The sequence below is a fragment of the Diabrotica virgifera genome, chromosome 3, assembly GCF_917563875.1.
Source record: "Diabrotica virgifera virgifera chromosome 3, PGI_DIABVI_V3a".
In the NCBI taxonomy this organism is placed as follows: Eukaryota; Metazoa; Arthropoda; class Insecta; order Coleoptera; family Chrysomelidae; genus Diabrotica; species Diabrotica virgifera.
The window spans coordinates 13,973,349-13,989,168 of NC_065445.1; positions in this window are offsets into that span (position 1 = coordinate 13,973,349).

Genomic DNA, 15,820 nt, shown 5'->3' on the forward strand with positions numbered 1-15,820 from the left:
GGACATGTGATACATGGCGAGAAGTATGGCATTCTGCGACTCATAATGCAAGGAAATGTAGATGGCAGAGGAAGCATCGGAAGAAGACGAATTTCATGGCTGAAGAACCTGCGAGAATGGTTTCGATGCAGCTCAAAACAACTATTTAGAGCTACTGCCTCAAAAATTAAAATAGCTATGATGATTGCCAACCTCCTTAGCGGAGATTGCACCTGAAGAAGAAGAAGAAAAGTTCTTTGTCTCTTCCCGTTCTCTGCAACACAATTTCGTTCGTATATGATCGGTCCAAGGTATTTTCAAAATTCTCCTATTAAGCCACATCTCAAAAGCTTCCAGCTTTCTCACTAAGTGAACATTAATAGTCCAAGCTTCGGCACTATAAAGAAGAATAGAGTGGATATAACATTTTACCATCCGATATTGGATTTGCAGATTGAGTTTTTGGTTACCCAGAAATGTCCTCATCTCCAAAAAAATTACTCTTGATTGCTCTATTATTCATCGAATTTCTGATTTCGAATTTAAATCTCTGGTTGATTAAAATATAGCCTATTTGTTTTCCTATTATTATGTCTTCTTTTTCTCTAGGCTGGAATATGCTGGTGTCTGATCGGCCTATGGAGGAGCAGTACGGCAAGGGATAAGAGCTTGCGGCTCAGTGATAATCCCCCATAAATCTCTAAGAAAAGGGCGTTGACGCATAATCCGTAAATCACTGGTGTGTTCATTATTTTGTCTTTTGCATATCCAAATATATTTGTAACCAGAAAGTTTGTCGTATATCCCTCGTAAGTGGAGACGGGCACACTTGAAAAAATTCGAAATCGAGTTGATTTTTTAACATTAACCGAAGATAGCAAGTCATCGTACGGATGGTTTTATACAGTTGGTAAAAAAAACGGTAGTTGTTTCCGTTTTTAGTCGGTGGATGTGTATCCGGTGAGGTGAGATGCACGGTGTCGTGATGTAGTGGATTTTTAAACAAAATTACGAATAAATCGGTTCAGGTTCAAAGTCGATGGCAGCGGCGCCACTGATTGGTTACATAGAGGATAAGGTTATGTAAAAAAAAAGAACTGCCAAGACATTTTAAGCGTCGTTTGAAAATTATTGATACTACAGATTTTATAAACACAGCCGTGACAGAGACGCAGTGGCGGATGTGTACATTTGCCTTGGGAGGGGAAATTTGCCCTAGGAACTTCTAATGAAACACCAACCAAAAGGCATAAAAAAGACAAACCCAAACTACATAAAAGATATTTATCTATCTATCTCTCTGATCAGCCTTAAACGCATCTGAAGCATTCTGGGATATCTGCATTCAGTCCTTTCCTGCCGCATGCCGTTCTCTTAAGGTCGTCCGTTCATCTCACCTGTGGTCTTCCTCTTTTTTTTCTGTTCCTATGGTGGCCAGTGCATTTATATTTTGCAACCTGTCTTGCAACCTGTTTTGCAACCTGTCACTTTTGTTTTTTTCTGATCCATTTCTTTTCCTGGCTCTAAGACCGATACATAGCATCTGTATTTCAATTGCTCTTTGTATTTTGGTTATCCTGTCGATGTTCTTCTTTGTGAAAGGCCATGTTTGTGAGCCATATGTGATAACTGCTAATGTGCACTGGTTGAATACTTAAATACTTTCGATCGCATAATTGAGGGTACTTTTTATTATTTTTTAGAATAATATGATAGTTTTCCAAATGATGCCCATGCTAATTTAATTCTTCTTTTTATTTCTTTTGTTTGATTGTCCCTGTTCAGAGCTATATTATCTGTCCTAGGTACAGTGGAACCTCGTTAACTAGGATTAATCGGGACCTCGGTCGATCCGGGTTTTCTAAAATCTGGGTTAGCCTGAGAAATGATAAAAATTAATAAAATACGGTATACTTACAGATAAACTCCGTTATAATTGAAATAACATGAAATATATATGCACATGCACAGTACCAAATCCAAAAACTTTTTTTATAGTCATGAGCAGCGTTGTTGTCCCCAGATAGATTTTTTTCAGTGATAGATAGTTGGCGTATTCCATAACGTTTTTCCATCTTTCCAGCCAACCTTAACTAGCAGTGAAATTTGGTTCACAATCAGGCAACATTTTATTCAGCTTGAGTGCTGTTTCTTGAATAATTGGTCCAGACATTGGTAAACCACGTTCGCGTTCCGCACAAAACCACACATACAAAGCGTCGTCGAGAGTCTCATTTTTATCTTTATTAGCTTTGCATCGATTTTCCAAAATTCTTTTATTTTAGTTCTATTTTTCTTCCAATCCGATACTGTTGATGTACGACACCATGTGATGCTGCAATTGTTTTTAAAGATTAGCCTTTATCAATTCAACATAATGCGTCTAGTTTATTTTCCATTGTCACTACTACATTTTTACGTTTTGTTGCCGTTACGTAGACAAAAAATACGCAAACACAAAATCTGAATAGATTTACGAACCGCTACAGAACGGAAGCGTACAATACGACTGTACTACACACAACACGGTCTCAATCGCAACGATGTTATATTATTTAATAACAGTGAAGACTAAGACCACTGTTTAAAAAATAATTTTTTAATAGTCTTTTAGTCTTTTTTAAACAATGCTAAGACAGTTTGAAATAAATAAAGGATACTACAGGTGCCTGTTGATTCCGATAACACGACAATGAACGTCGTGTGCCATGAGTCATTTTTATTATCGTATATGAAATTCAAATTACACAAATACCCATTATCTCTCAAATATTATATTACATACATTTTTATTGTTGAAATGTTTGTCTGATAAAAATCGGTCCGGGTTAGCCGGACTTCCGGGTTATCGGGGGCCGACTTATCGGGGTTTCACTGCATATGTATTCTGCCACCTGCTCTAATTTATTCTGTTTGACTACTATTTCTAATTTGTCTTCTTACTTTGTCACAGTTTTGGTTTTACAGTGCATCTCTAGACGTAACCCTGTCGCTTTTTTATCTAGTTCCTTAACCACCTTCTGTAACTCTTCCTTCTTATTTGTTATCAGGACTATATCGTCTGAATATCTCAAGTGGTTCAAGAGCTCTCCATTTACTCTTATTCCAGATGTTTCCCACTTTTATTTTTAAATATGTCTTTTCCCGAGCCTGATTGAACAATTTTACCGAAAGACATTAGTTAGAAGAAGATACTTTAATGATAAGCAGACATAAAATTTCAATAGTATATAACGCGCTATAAGAAGTAGTCACTTCTGTCGCAAGTTCCAGGTGTCGTTATTTATTGTTTTTCGTTTTTGCAATCTATATCTACCTATATAATATTATGTGTAATAAAAATACATTAGACGGAGTCATAAAAAATTGGAGGGTGTCAGAAGAAATTGGGGGTGCCAGAAAACATAGGAAGGAGTCAGACAAAATAGGAGGGGTCAGAAAAAAATATAGGACGTCAGAAAAAATTGATGGGAGATACGATAAAATAGGAGGAAGTAAAAAAATATAGTACAGTGACTGTAGAGGCATTTGATTGTATCCCCCGGGTAAAATCACTAGTCGTACAATATTTATTACATATATTATATATCATAATTTCGATAAATCAAAACTCTCCGTCACTGATTGTACGGAGTAGTGGTCGTAGTAGGTGTTGCGTGTGCCAAAATAAAGGAAACCTCTCAGACAAATCATTTGTCGGAAAAAGTGGACCAGGGACTGAAATTACTTCTAATTCCACTTCAAACGGTTTGGATGCACTAAATTTTCCCAACTGATGATGCTTTAACTCGTTATACTACGGGACGATGTAGAAAATAAACTTAGATATTCATTTAAATTTTAGTTGGAGTTTTACATTCATAATTTTGATACAGTGGAATAAAGGAATACAGATGGTTACACAAATCAATAAATATCGATGCACAGACAAAAACAATAGCCACATTGATATCAATTTGATAAAGTTACTACTACTAAAAGTCATCAATAATTGAATACATATGATACACTGTCTTCTTCTTCAGCCTGTGTGTATCCACTCCTGAACAAAGACCTCTCCATGAGTTCTCCACTCTTCTCTGTTTTGTCCTATTTGGTGCCAGTTTCTCCCCACTTTTGCTTTGATGTCGTCTAGCCATAGTTTTAGTGGTCTTCCTCTAATACTACTGTGCTCGCGTGGTCTCCAATGTACAATGGTTCTCGTTCACCTGTCGTTGTTTTGCTGTGCCACGTGCTCTACCCAGTTCCATTTAATTTGCGCAATTCTTCCAATTTCATCTTCCACCTTCGTCCTGCTTCGCACTCCTTCGTTTTGTTTATGTTCTGTCATAGGTACTCCCAACATAGCTCGTTCGATGGCCATCTGTGTTGTTCTTATTCTATTGGCTGACAACTCTGTGTCACGGTCTCTATTCCATAAGTCATAACTGGTAGAATACAACTGTTGAATACCCTTTTCTTTAGGATTTATTGGTATCTTTTTGTTTTTAATGCTCTTTATAGACGTGTCTGGGGCTTTTGACAATCTTTGGTGGCCGTCTTTCTTTGAAAGACTTCGAAGGATGAGATGTCCAAAGAATCTGTACGGAAGTCTCAGAAACTACTGTCAAGACCGATACGCAAGCCTAAGCTGCCCAACAGGAAAAAAGACAAAACATATCACAAAAGGATGTCCACAAGGATCAGTTTGTGGACCTATGTTCTGGGATGTAATGCTAGAGGAACTGTTGGAACAATTGACTATAGATCCTGAAGTGCTTGGAAGCATAGCATATGCAGATGATTTGTTGTTGATCATAGATGCAAACTCAAGAAGAGAATTAGAAAATAAATCAAATGAAGTATTAATAAGAGTAAATGATTGGATGAATAAAGTAAAATTAACAATATCAGATTCAAAAACAACATACGAGTACAGTTTAATAAAAGAAAATTTAGAAAGAGATCCAATTATAAAAATTAGAGGGAAAACAATAAAAAGAAAAATGGAAACAAGATATTTAGGTATTATAATAGACGAACAAAAATTATTTACAAAACACATGAATTGTGTCTGTGAAAAGGCAACAAAGATCATGCATAGCATTGCTAGTCTAGCACAGAAGGAATATAGAATTTCGTTCCGACAGATGAGAATATACCTAAGTACAATATTTGCATCAATTGTAGGGTACGGTTCAAGTGTATGGGCACATAGATTAATAAATAAAAAAAATGCAGAAAAATTAAATAGAGCTCAGAGAGGATTTCTTGTAAGAATGACGGGAGCATTTGGAACAACTGCAACACAGGCACTCACAGTTTTAACTGGAGTAATGCCAATGCATTTAGGAACACAAAAAAGAGCATGTAATTATTGGCTAAAAAAAGAAAAATATGAAAAAATAATACAAATAATAGGATTAGATATAAGAAATAAAAGAGAATTAAAAGAAATAATAAATAGAAAAAGACAAAATGAATGGGAAAATTCAACAAAATCTAGACGTTTACACAATTTTATACCAATATTAGAAAACATTCCAAATTATTTTAATCCAAAACAAGGTTTAATACACTTTTTAACAGGACATGGACCGTACCCAACATATTTGGAAAGATTTAACTTAAAAGATGATGCATATTGTGAATGTGGAGAACTAGGTACACCAGAACATATAGTGTTACATTGTGAAAATACTATAGCAAATGAAGAACATAGAGATATGAGAAGAAGATTAGAAAGAATTGAAATAAGAGATATATTACAAAATGAAGAATATTTTAAAATATTAAACAATCTCACACAAATAATATCTAAAAAACAACAAGAAATCTATAATAATAGAAGAAGACAACCAATAATCCAACCCTGATGAAGTTGAGTAAGATAAAGTTAAAATAAATAAAATAAAATATAAATTCAAAAATAGATATTTACAATTATAATAATAATAATTCAATATAAAATAAATAAATAAAAATAATAATTCAATACATAATTCATGAAATTAAAAAAAAAAATTACCAACTCTCTTCTGAAAATAGAGGGACTGTCTTTATAACTTGAAGGGAGTTGATAGTACCAAAAATATTTTAAATTGTTTATTTAAATTGGTTTGTTAAACGTAATTAATAGATTATGGCAAATTGTTAATTGTAAAAATAGATTTAATAGTTGAGTAAAAAATGTAAAAATATAAAAAAAAATATCGGTAATCCCATCAGGAAAAAACGACCTGGATTAGTCATGGAAAATGTTCATTGGTATCTTTTTGTTTTTCAACACATCACTGAGTCTTCCTACTGCTACCTAAGTCATTCGGATTCTTCTAGTTCTGCCGTTTGATTCTGTTTGCCTAGTTTGATTTTATGACCTAGGTATATATTTTATACTCTTCGACACTTTACATCTCACTTCCATTTAAGTCGATTGTGATATTCCTGATCATCTGTCAGCTCTGGTGAAAAGCCTATATGAGAACAGTGAAACCAGAATAAAAATTGAAAACCATAAGTCCGATCCTTTTAAAATAGGTAGAGGAGTCCGACAAGGATGTATTCTATCTCCAAGTCTTTTTAATTTCTATGGGGAATATATAATGAGAAAAGCACTCGACAAATAGAAAGGCGGTATTTCTAAGGCAGGAAAGAAGATCTCAAATCTCTGATATACAGATGATACAACATTAATAACTGCATCCGGAGAAGAAATGTCCAGCCTGCTGCAGCTAGTGGAAGCCGAAAGCAATAGATGTGGTCTCAAGATCAATAAACAATAAATAAAAATTATGATAGTAGATTATTCAAATTCACTTTAGACATTCGCCTTAGACCAGTTTGAAGTGGTTAACGAGTTCAATTATCTAGGATCCTACATCAGTAATACAGGATCTTGTGAAACAGAAATACGTAGGAGAATAGGCATAGCCAAAAACGCTATGAGTCGATTATCGAAAATCTGGAAAGATCGCTCCTTGTCGAAGAACACCAAAATAAGATTAGTACGTGCCTTAATTTTTCCCATATTTAATTACGGATTCGAAACATGGACAAAGAAATCGGACGACAGAAAAAGGATTGACGCCTTTGAAATGTAGTGCTGGAGAAGAATGATTCGGATCTTATAGACAGAACACAGAACAAATCACTCAATCCTCCCAGAGCTTAATATTCAGACTCGAATTTCCTGTATTTGTCTCTCCACCGTCTTAAAATTTTTCGGTCATATTGCAAGAAGAGGTGATGATAATCTTGAGAGACATAATTTCGGGAAACGTTGAAGGGCGCAGAAGTAGAGGTCGCTCACCTACTCGATGGACGGATCAAGTACAGAAAGCCAGTGGAAAAACATTCTCTGAATCCATGAGGGAAGCTCAGGAGAGAAGCCGATGGAAAGAGATAGTTGCTCGTATTATAGGGAATCACGACACTCAGCAATGAGGAAACGACTGAGGAGGAGATATTTTGAATCACTTTTGTTTTATTTAAATTCATTTTTAAACCGATTTTCTCAGATTCTCGTTTAAGCTCCTTTAGTATGTAGAATAGTTCCTCTGTATTGTTGCTTATGAGTACTATGTCATAGGGAAATCTTAGATAACTTAAAAATCTGCCATCAATCTTAATTTCGCGTTGTTCCCCATTTAACTTCTTGGAACACATCTTCTAATGCAAAAGTAAATAATTTTGGAGATGTCTCCCTGTGTAACACCTCTTTCCGTTCTTATTTTGCTGGTTGTTGCGCCTTCTGCTTTATTTGAATTAATGTTCAGAATTCCAGGAATTAAATCAATAAAGGTTTAATTGACAAAGATCAGTGGAAAATAAAAAGAAAGTATGGGAGGAATACTTAAGGGAAACTTTTCCACGACCTTAGAAAAGGACAAGTACCCACCATTGAAGAGAATTCAGGTCCGGAAATCCTACCAGAAGAAGTAACGGCAGTCATTAGACAAATGAAAAATGGAAAGGCACCGGGACTTAATGAAATTTCTGTAGAACTGCTAAAGCTATTAGATGCAGAATAAATAAAAATAATAGCTGAAATATTTAATGATATATACAAGGCAGGAAAAATACCAGCAGAGTGGCTCAAATCTGAATTCGTACCATTGCCCAAAAAACCAAGAGTAAAAGTTTGTGAAGACTATATAGGACCATAAGCCTAATGAGCCATCTGCTGAAGCTGTTTTTAAAAGTCATCCACAAAAAAAATGGAGAAGCGTCCAATCAGTTTGGATTTGTGAACGCCGTTGTTACGAGGGAGGCTTTATTTAGCGTGCAGGTGTTGTTTCAGAAATTTAGAAATGTCAGCTGTGATGTTTTTGCATACCTGATTGACTACAAGAAAGCTTTCGATAGAGTCAGGCATGAACAAATGATGGAAGTGCTGAAGAGGACAGGGATTGACGGAAGAGCCCTAAAAATAATAGCTAACCTGTATTGGAATCAATCAGCAGTGCTCCGAATAGATGGGAGAATATGCAGATCAGGTCAAAATCTTAAGGGGAGTGAGACAGGGATGCATAATTTCACCGCTGATATTCAATCTGTACTCAGAGCACATTTTTGAAGAGGCTCTTCAGGTTTTTGAGCTATGGTTGTAGAGAAGGATCCTGAAGATACCATGGATAGACAAAGTCACCAATGAAGAAGTACTACAGAGGATGAACACAACCGCAGATTTGGTCAACATCGTGAAGGGCAGTATATAAGTTACAGTACTTGGGACAAAAAATGAGAAATCAAGGCAGATGCGAGCTACTCCAATGCATTCTGCCAGGTAAAATTAAAGGAAAAAGGCCCCAGGATCAGGACGAAGAAGAATATCCTGGCTTGCTATCCTGAGAGCATGGTATAGAAAGACCTCAACACAACTATTCCATATAGCAACCAACAAAATCATCATAGCCAGAATGATCGCCAACGTTCGGAACGGACAGGACCCAAAGAAGAAGTGGATTTTACTAGAGCACACGTACCTACTATGATATCAAATCCCATTTTAGTTTCAACGGTTTGCGAAATTCGAAAAACCCAATGCACACTCATCTGCTGCATTGTGCTGGAAGCTCCGTCTTGCACACATCATCTCCGTGAAAAGTAAATATTTGATTTTAAATAGAAATTTATAAACTCGTTAATTTCGGCTAAAACGATTATATAAATACACCGATGCCGGCAAGGTAACAACAATAAATAATTTAAATTAGGCGGCGCCTCCTTGATTCTCCTATGAACACTACCGGTAACACCGCCGAGGTGGGAAGGAATCGCGAGCGGTTACATACTTGCAGTTTTATGGAACGGTTACACGAAACATTTTATGCCGTTTTGTTTTTTTACTTTGTTTCTTGTTTTGAATATTTAAGGTGATTGATTATTGTAACGAATGAGTCGACAAAATCCTCAAAAGTTACACCTCTGGTCCGATCATTTAAAGACATCATCCCAAATGAACAAGGTGGAGTTGTGTCCTTACAAGGGTCCCAACTTTTCAAGGGTTGAAAATTATTTTATTAAAAATAACCTCATAAATGGACAGAGGGATAAATTTTTAGCAAAATATATGTTATATCAAGTCATCAAAATAAATCGATGCTTTTTGAGTTATTAAAAATCAAAGATTTTAATTTTTTGTGAAAAAAAAGACATGTTTTAAATCGGTTTAAAAGTTATTATTACCAAAATTGAAGCTAATAAAAAATATATTAAATTCCTTTATTAAAAACCTTTTAATAATAATATTAATTCAAAGTAAGTTATAGTTAATTGAAAGTCTATTTTTTTCCTGCAAGTGCTTAAATCTATTGTCCGTAAATAGGTACAAATTACCTGCGTCGTAAAAACTGTACAATCAATAATTTTCAAACGGATTATAGGTACATATTCAAGCTTAAATATCGGGAACACGATGTATTTTATAAAAAATATACTTATTAAACACTTGTCAAAAGTAATCAGGTATACCTATGAAATGAATGAGTTAATAGTTTTAATAATAACAACAAAATTAAGCAAGTTATGGTGAAAATAAGAGGACACGTTTAAATTTTTTAGAAAAAAGTGAAAAATAAAACATCGTTATTTCCACAAAAATTAAAATTTATAGTAATTCCTATAAGACTTTTTTTACTTTAGCATTAGTAAGAACCTCAAATATTTTGATCGGTTTAGAATGAATATTTTTGAAAAAAATATGATTTAATTTTTTTTTTTTCAATATAAGTACATAAATTTCATTTTCTTTTGATAATAACTCCAAAAATGCTAGATATACATAATGATAAAAAATTGTAATAAATATATATAATTTATTCTATAAAAAAATAAAAAGTTTATAAGGAAAGGTTGATGATACTTTTGCATAATTATTTATTACTAATAAATGCATTTTTTATTTACTTTTTTTAAACGAAGTTGAAAATATCATGCTCTTTCATTGTGGATTGGTTCTAACATAATTTTTTTTCTGACATGTTATTGCAAAAAATGCTCTCTGGGATAAACAATTTGTATAAAATTTAAACAATTGAATGAATGGCTTTGAAATTTTTGTCACATAGTAGGCACTAAAAAATCCTCATTTGACAATAATTTCAAAGCTGTAAATTCATTTTTACATTAGTTATGCGAAATTAATTGTTTTGCAATTTTGACCTTTTTCGCAATTATATTAACCTTTGTAATAATCCGTTAGTATGTCAAACTTTGAGTATCAATTGAGTGTATAAAACTTTGTAATAATCCATTTTAAAGCTTTTTCCATACTCTCGAAGATGTTTGTACTAAAAACCCATAAGTTTCACTGTTTTCAATTGATTTAAAAAAAAAAGGAAAAATGCCGTTTTTGACACTAAATTGTTTATAAATAAAAATGGCCGCCAGATCCTACGCAGGAAATAGTTACAATGTGCTCTTATAGGCATTACTTGTCGAAAAAACGCTTCAGTGTCCTTGCTCTTAAAGTGTCATGGAAAAAACCTTAGGTATTACCCTGGACTATATACATTTTATTGAAAATAAATTACCTGGTTTAAATATTGTAGAGATCAAAACAAATGCTTAAATTCCAATATTATACCAAGCACAACAGATAAATACACTAAGTCAAAAATTAAGGTGTCTGGCGATCACTTAAAAGTGCCCTGGCACTGCTTTAAACTGAAGAGTTATTAGAATAAAATATTAATCAATCTGATGTGCAAATTTATAAAATCAACTATTGCACCTAACTATACAATAACAATTATTCTCTTTCAAAGAACAAAACCAAACTAAGAACAGATGACTTCGATATAAATATTAGATTGAAAGAACCATCGATGTTTAAATAAAACCACCCAACACTAATAATATTAAGTTTTAGTATATACAATAGAATTATAAAACTTCATAGAATGTACGTGACAAATGTCCAAATTCAAATAAATTTATTATGGTTGATATAACCTTACCCCATTATAGGTACTTATATTGCTAAAATCTTGTATTTACTAGGTTACCTGAAATGTTTTTCAACAGTTTAGGTATAAAAATATTTTAGTAGCTATTACTCAAAACAGATACAACTCGTAGAATCATATTGTTTAGATTATATTGTCAGTTGGGTAAAGGTAAAAATTTGGCAATTTTTTATATTTTAACAATTTTATAGTTTTCGTTTTGGGCCCTGCGAGGGCTGCGAGGCCCCCTTTGGGGTCGAGGCCCCTAGGCAACTGCCTACTTTGCCTAATGGTTAATCCAGCACTGGTTGTGGGCATAAATAGGTATATCTTTTTTCAAAATGCTCTCTAAAGGAATAATCTATGCTATTATATTGTTAAGTATAATATTGTGTAATAAAGATATAATATTGTCTTTATCTCTTTATCTCTTAGTTTTATATAAACACAAAAAATTATCAGAAACTCCCATCTCTACCGCGGCGAACAGAACGCAACCTATGGCTTCGGATTTCTTCCTTTGAACAAAAACCAATTTATATCGGTCGACAACCAGGGCAGACCGCTATGGAAAACGAATTACATTTTTTATGCCATAAAATCGAAAACGACACATTAAGAAAAAACCGAGCAGCTTGCCAAAAGTCGTAAAGGTGCACTTGTTAATTTTTGGGCAAACGTCCAACGTTTTTGATACCTGATAGGTCCGTAGACTAGTTGCTGTTTGTAGGAAACAATCGAAATGCCAAAAACATAATAATACATAGAAAATAAATATAACCGCGTGAGTTACCCAATATGTGAGTAATGTGAGTAATATGTGAGTTACCCACATGTCTAAAGAGAAAGGTATTCGATCAGTGCGTCCTCCCAGTCTTGACGTACGGATCAGAAACACTTACCTTAACTAAAGCCTCGGCTACCAAACTAAGAGTCACGCAGAGAAGAATGGAGCGGTCAATGTTAGGAATAACTCTGCGAGACAAAATCAGAAACGAAGAAATCAGGAGAAGAACAAAGGTGACTGACGTCATCGAGAGGATAGCCAGGTTGAAGTGGAGATGGGCAGGACACGTAGCCAGAATGACAGATGGGCGATGGACGAAGAGGTTATTGGAATGGAGGCCAAGAGAAGACAAGAGAAGCGTCGGTCGACCGCCTACAAGATGGACTGACGACTTAAGAAAGGTAAATAAAAACTGGATGAGGGCGGCGCAGGATAGATGGGGTTGGAAACGAGGGGAGGAGGCCTATGTTCAGCAGTGGACTTTTGAGGCTGGATGATGAAATATAACCGCTATAACTTTATAGTAACATGCAGATTGAAAGTGTGGAAACTTTTACTTATCTTGGAAATGTCATATTAAAAATCGGAGGTACAGAAGGCGATATCCGTATGAGGATACGCAAAGCTCAACAAGCACTCAGCACGCTCAACCCTGTTTGGAGGTCTGGCCTTCTTCTTCTTTGAGTGCCTCTCCTATCGGAGATTGGATATCATTAGGGCGATTCTAATTTTATTTACTGCTGTTTTGAACAATTCGTTAGTGGTACAGCCAAACCACTCTCTCAAATTTCTCATCCAGGACATTCTTCTACGGCCTGGATTTCTTCGTCCTTGGATTTTTCCTTGCATTATATTTTGTAGGAATGTGTACTTTTGTCCTCTCATCAGGTGGCCTAAGTATTCAAGTTTTCTCTTTTTTATACTCCGTAGAACTTCTGGCTCGTTATTTATTCTGCGTATTACTTCTTCATTTGTAATTTTATCCACCCAACTTATTCGTAGTATACGGCGGTAGCACCACATCTCAAAGCTTTCAAGATTTTTAATATTCCTCTGTTTAAGAGTCCATGACTCCACACCGTAGAGCAAAGTACTGAATACATAGCATTTTAACATTCTAGTTCGTAGATGAATACTAATATCACGATTACAAAATAATTTTTTCATTTTTATAAAAGTAGACCTGGCAATTTCAATACGTCTTTTTATCTCGTGATTTTGGTCACCTGTTTCATTGATAAGGGTTCCCAAGTATTTGTATTCGTTTACTTTTTCAAGTTGGGTACCGTTTATTGTGATACTAGTGTCATTTATTGGATTCTTACTGAAGGTCATATATTTGGTTTTTTTGACGTTCATCCTTATGCCGTAGTTATTACATATCTCATTCATAGTTTCAACTAAATGTTGTAGATCTTCCGCTGTTCTTGCCATTATCACAGTATCGTCAGCATATCGAATGTTATTGATAACTTCTCCATTGACTATTATCCCTTCGTTTGCATATGAGAAAGCTTCTTGGCATATTTGTTCGCTGTAGATATTAAATAAGAGCGGTGACAATATACAACCCTGTCGTACTCCTCTACGTATTTCTATTTCGTCCGATGTTTGTTCTTCTATTTTTATATTAGCTCGCTGATTCCAGTACAGATTTAATATTATTTGTATGTCTCTGGTGTCAATGTTCTTACTCTCCAGGATTTCTTTGAGTTTACTGTGGCGTACTTTGTCAAAGGCCTTTTCAAAGTCTACAAAGCAGGCGTGTACCTCTTGGTTAACATCTAGGCATCTCTGTGTTAGAACGTTCAAGGCAAAGAGAGCATCCCTTGTACCTAATCCTTTTCTGAATCCCATCTGTGTATCGTTAATATCGATGTCTAGTTTTTGATAGATTCGGTTGTGAATGACTCTAAGAAATATTTTAAGCAGGTGACTCATCAAGGAGATTGTTCGATGATCTGAACATTGCATTGCCTTAGTTTTCTTCGGTATGGTGACAAACGTAGACAGCAACCATTCTTGCGGTATTATACCAGTACTGTATATTGTATTGAATATATGCAATATTATGGTTACGGATTTATCATTCAAAAGCTTCAGCAGTTCTGTAGGGATTTCATCAGGTCCGTTTGCTTTTCCATTTTTAGCGTTTCTTATTGCGTATTCTACTTCTTCTTTCAATATGTCTGGCCCAGTTACATTGATTATCTGAGTTAAGTTGTTTCTATCGTCTTCAAATAATTCATTCAGTTATTCTGTCCATCTTTTTATTTTATTCTCTAGATCTACAATAAGATTTCCATCTTTGTCTTTAAGTTTACCTATTTCGCATTTCTTTATGCTTCCTGTTATCTCTTTTACTTTTTTGTGCATATTGAACGCATCGTACTTTTTCTCATAGGTTTCCATTTCTTCACACTGTTCTTTAATCCACGCCTCTTTGGCTTCTTTTATTCTCTTTTTTATGTGTTTGTTTATTTCTTTGTATTTGTCTAGGTAATTCTTCATCTTTCTTCTTTGTTCCATCAAGTCTAGTATGTCCTGTGTCATCCACCCCTTGTTCTTTGTTGTTGTTTTTGTCAGATGTTTCTTTCCTGCTGTTTGTATAGCTGTATTTATGTCCTTTAATTTTTGGTTAACGTTATCCGTATCATTAATTTGTTGTTGCACTGAACTGAGGTTTTCATTTATTTCTTCTCCTGTTTCTTGTCGTATATTTTTATTTCTAAGTTTATCTAAATCTAGTGTCTTTCTGTGTGGTCTCCTAATCTTTTTTTGTCTCGCCTCTATCACAGTAACTACCGGGTTATGATCTGAGCCTATATCAGCTCCTGGGTACGTCTTAGTACATTTAACAGCATTACGATACCTCCTTGCTATCAGAATGTAGTCTATTTGATTTCTCACTATTTTTTCTTTGGTATGTTGTGGAGATGTCCATGTATATAATCGCCTAGGAGGTAATTTGAAAAGGGTGTTTGTTATTACGAAGTCTTCGCTCTGGCAAAATTGAATCAATCGATCTCCTCTGTCGTTTCTGTTTCCAAGTCCATAGTTTCCTACATGTTCTCTTACCTTACCTTGACCGACCTTGGCATTAAGATCGCCCATTATTATGTTAATGTGTTGCTTTTTTATTGCTTTCAGCATTTCTGAGGTCTTCTGCTTTCAGAGGTCTGGCCAGTATACTATAAAGACAAAGGTCCGGATATTCCAGTCAAATGTCATATCTGTTCTACTGTAACGATGTGAAACCTGGAAAGTGACCAAAACCCTTACAGGCAAACTGCAGATCTTTGTTAACAGATGCCTTTGGAGACCTGTTCGTATCTGTCCGTTTCTAGCCCAGCATAATTAGAATCAGAAACGAAGATCTGGTACACCTTACCGAACAAAAAAAGGAAGAAAATGAGATAAATTCCAGAAAGTGGGGTTGGCCACACACTTCGAAAAAATAGCTCCAGTATTGCACAGACTGCCATAGAGTGGAATCCCCAAGAAAAAAAGAAGAAAGAGTTCGCCCAGTACCTACCAATTTGGAGATGATCAATCATGGACGAGAAAAGAGGTCATGGAAAGTCTTGGAATGAGGTGAAAACCTTGGGTTTTTAGGACAAATTTATTG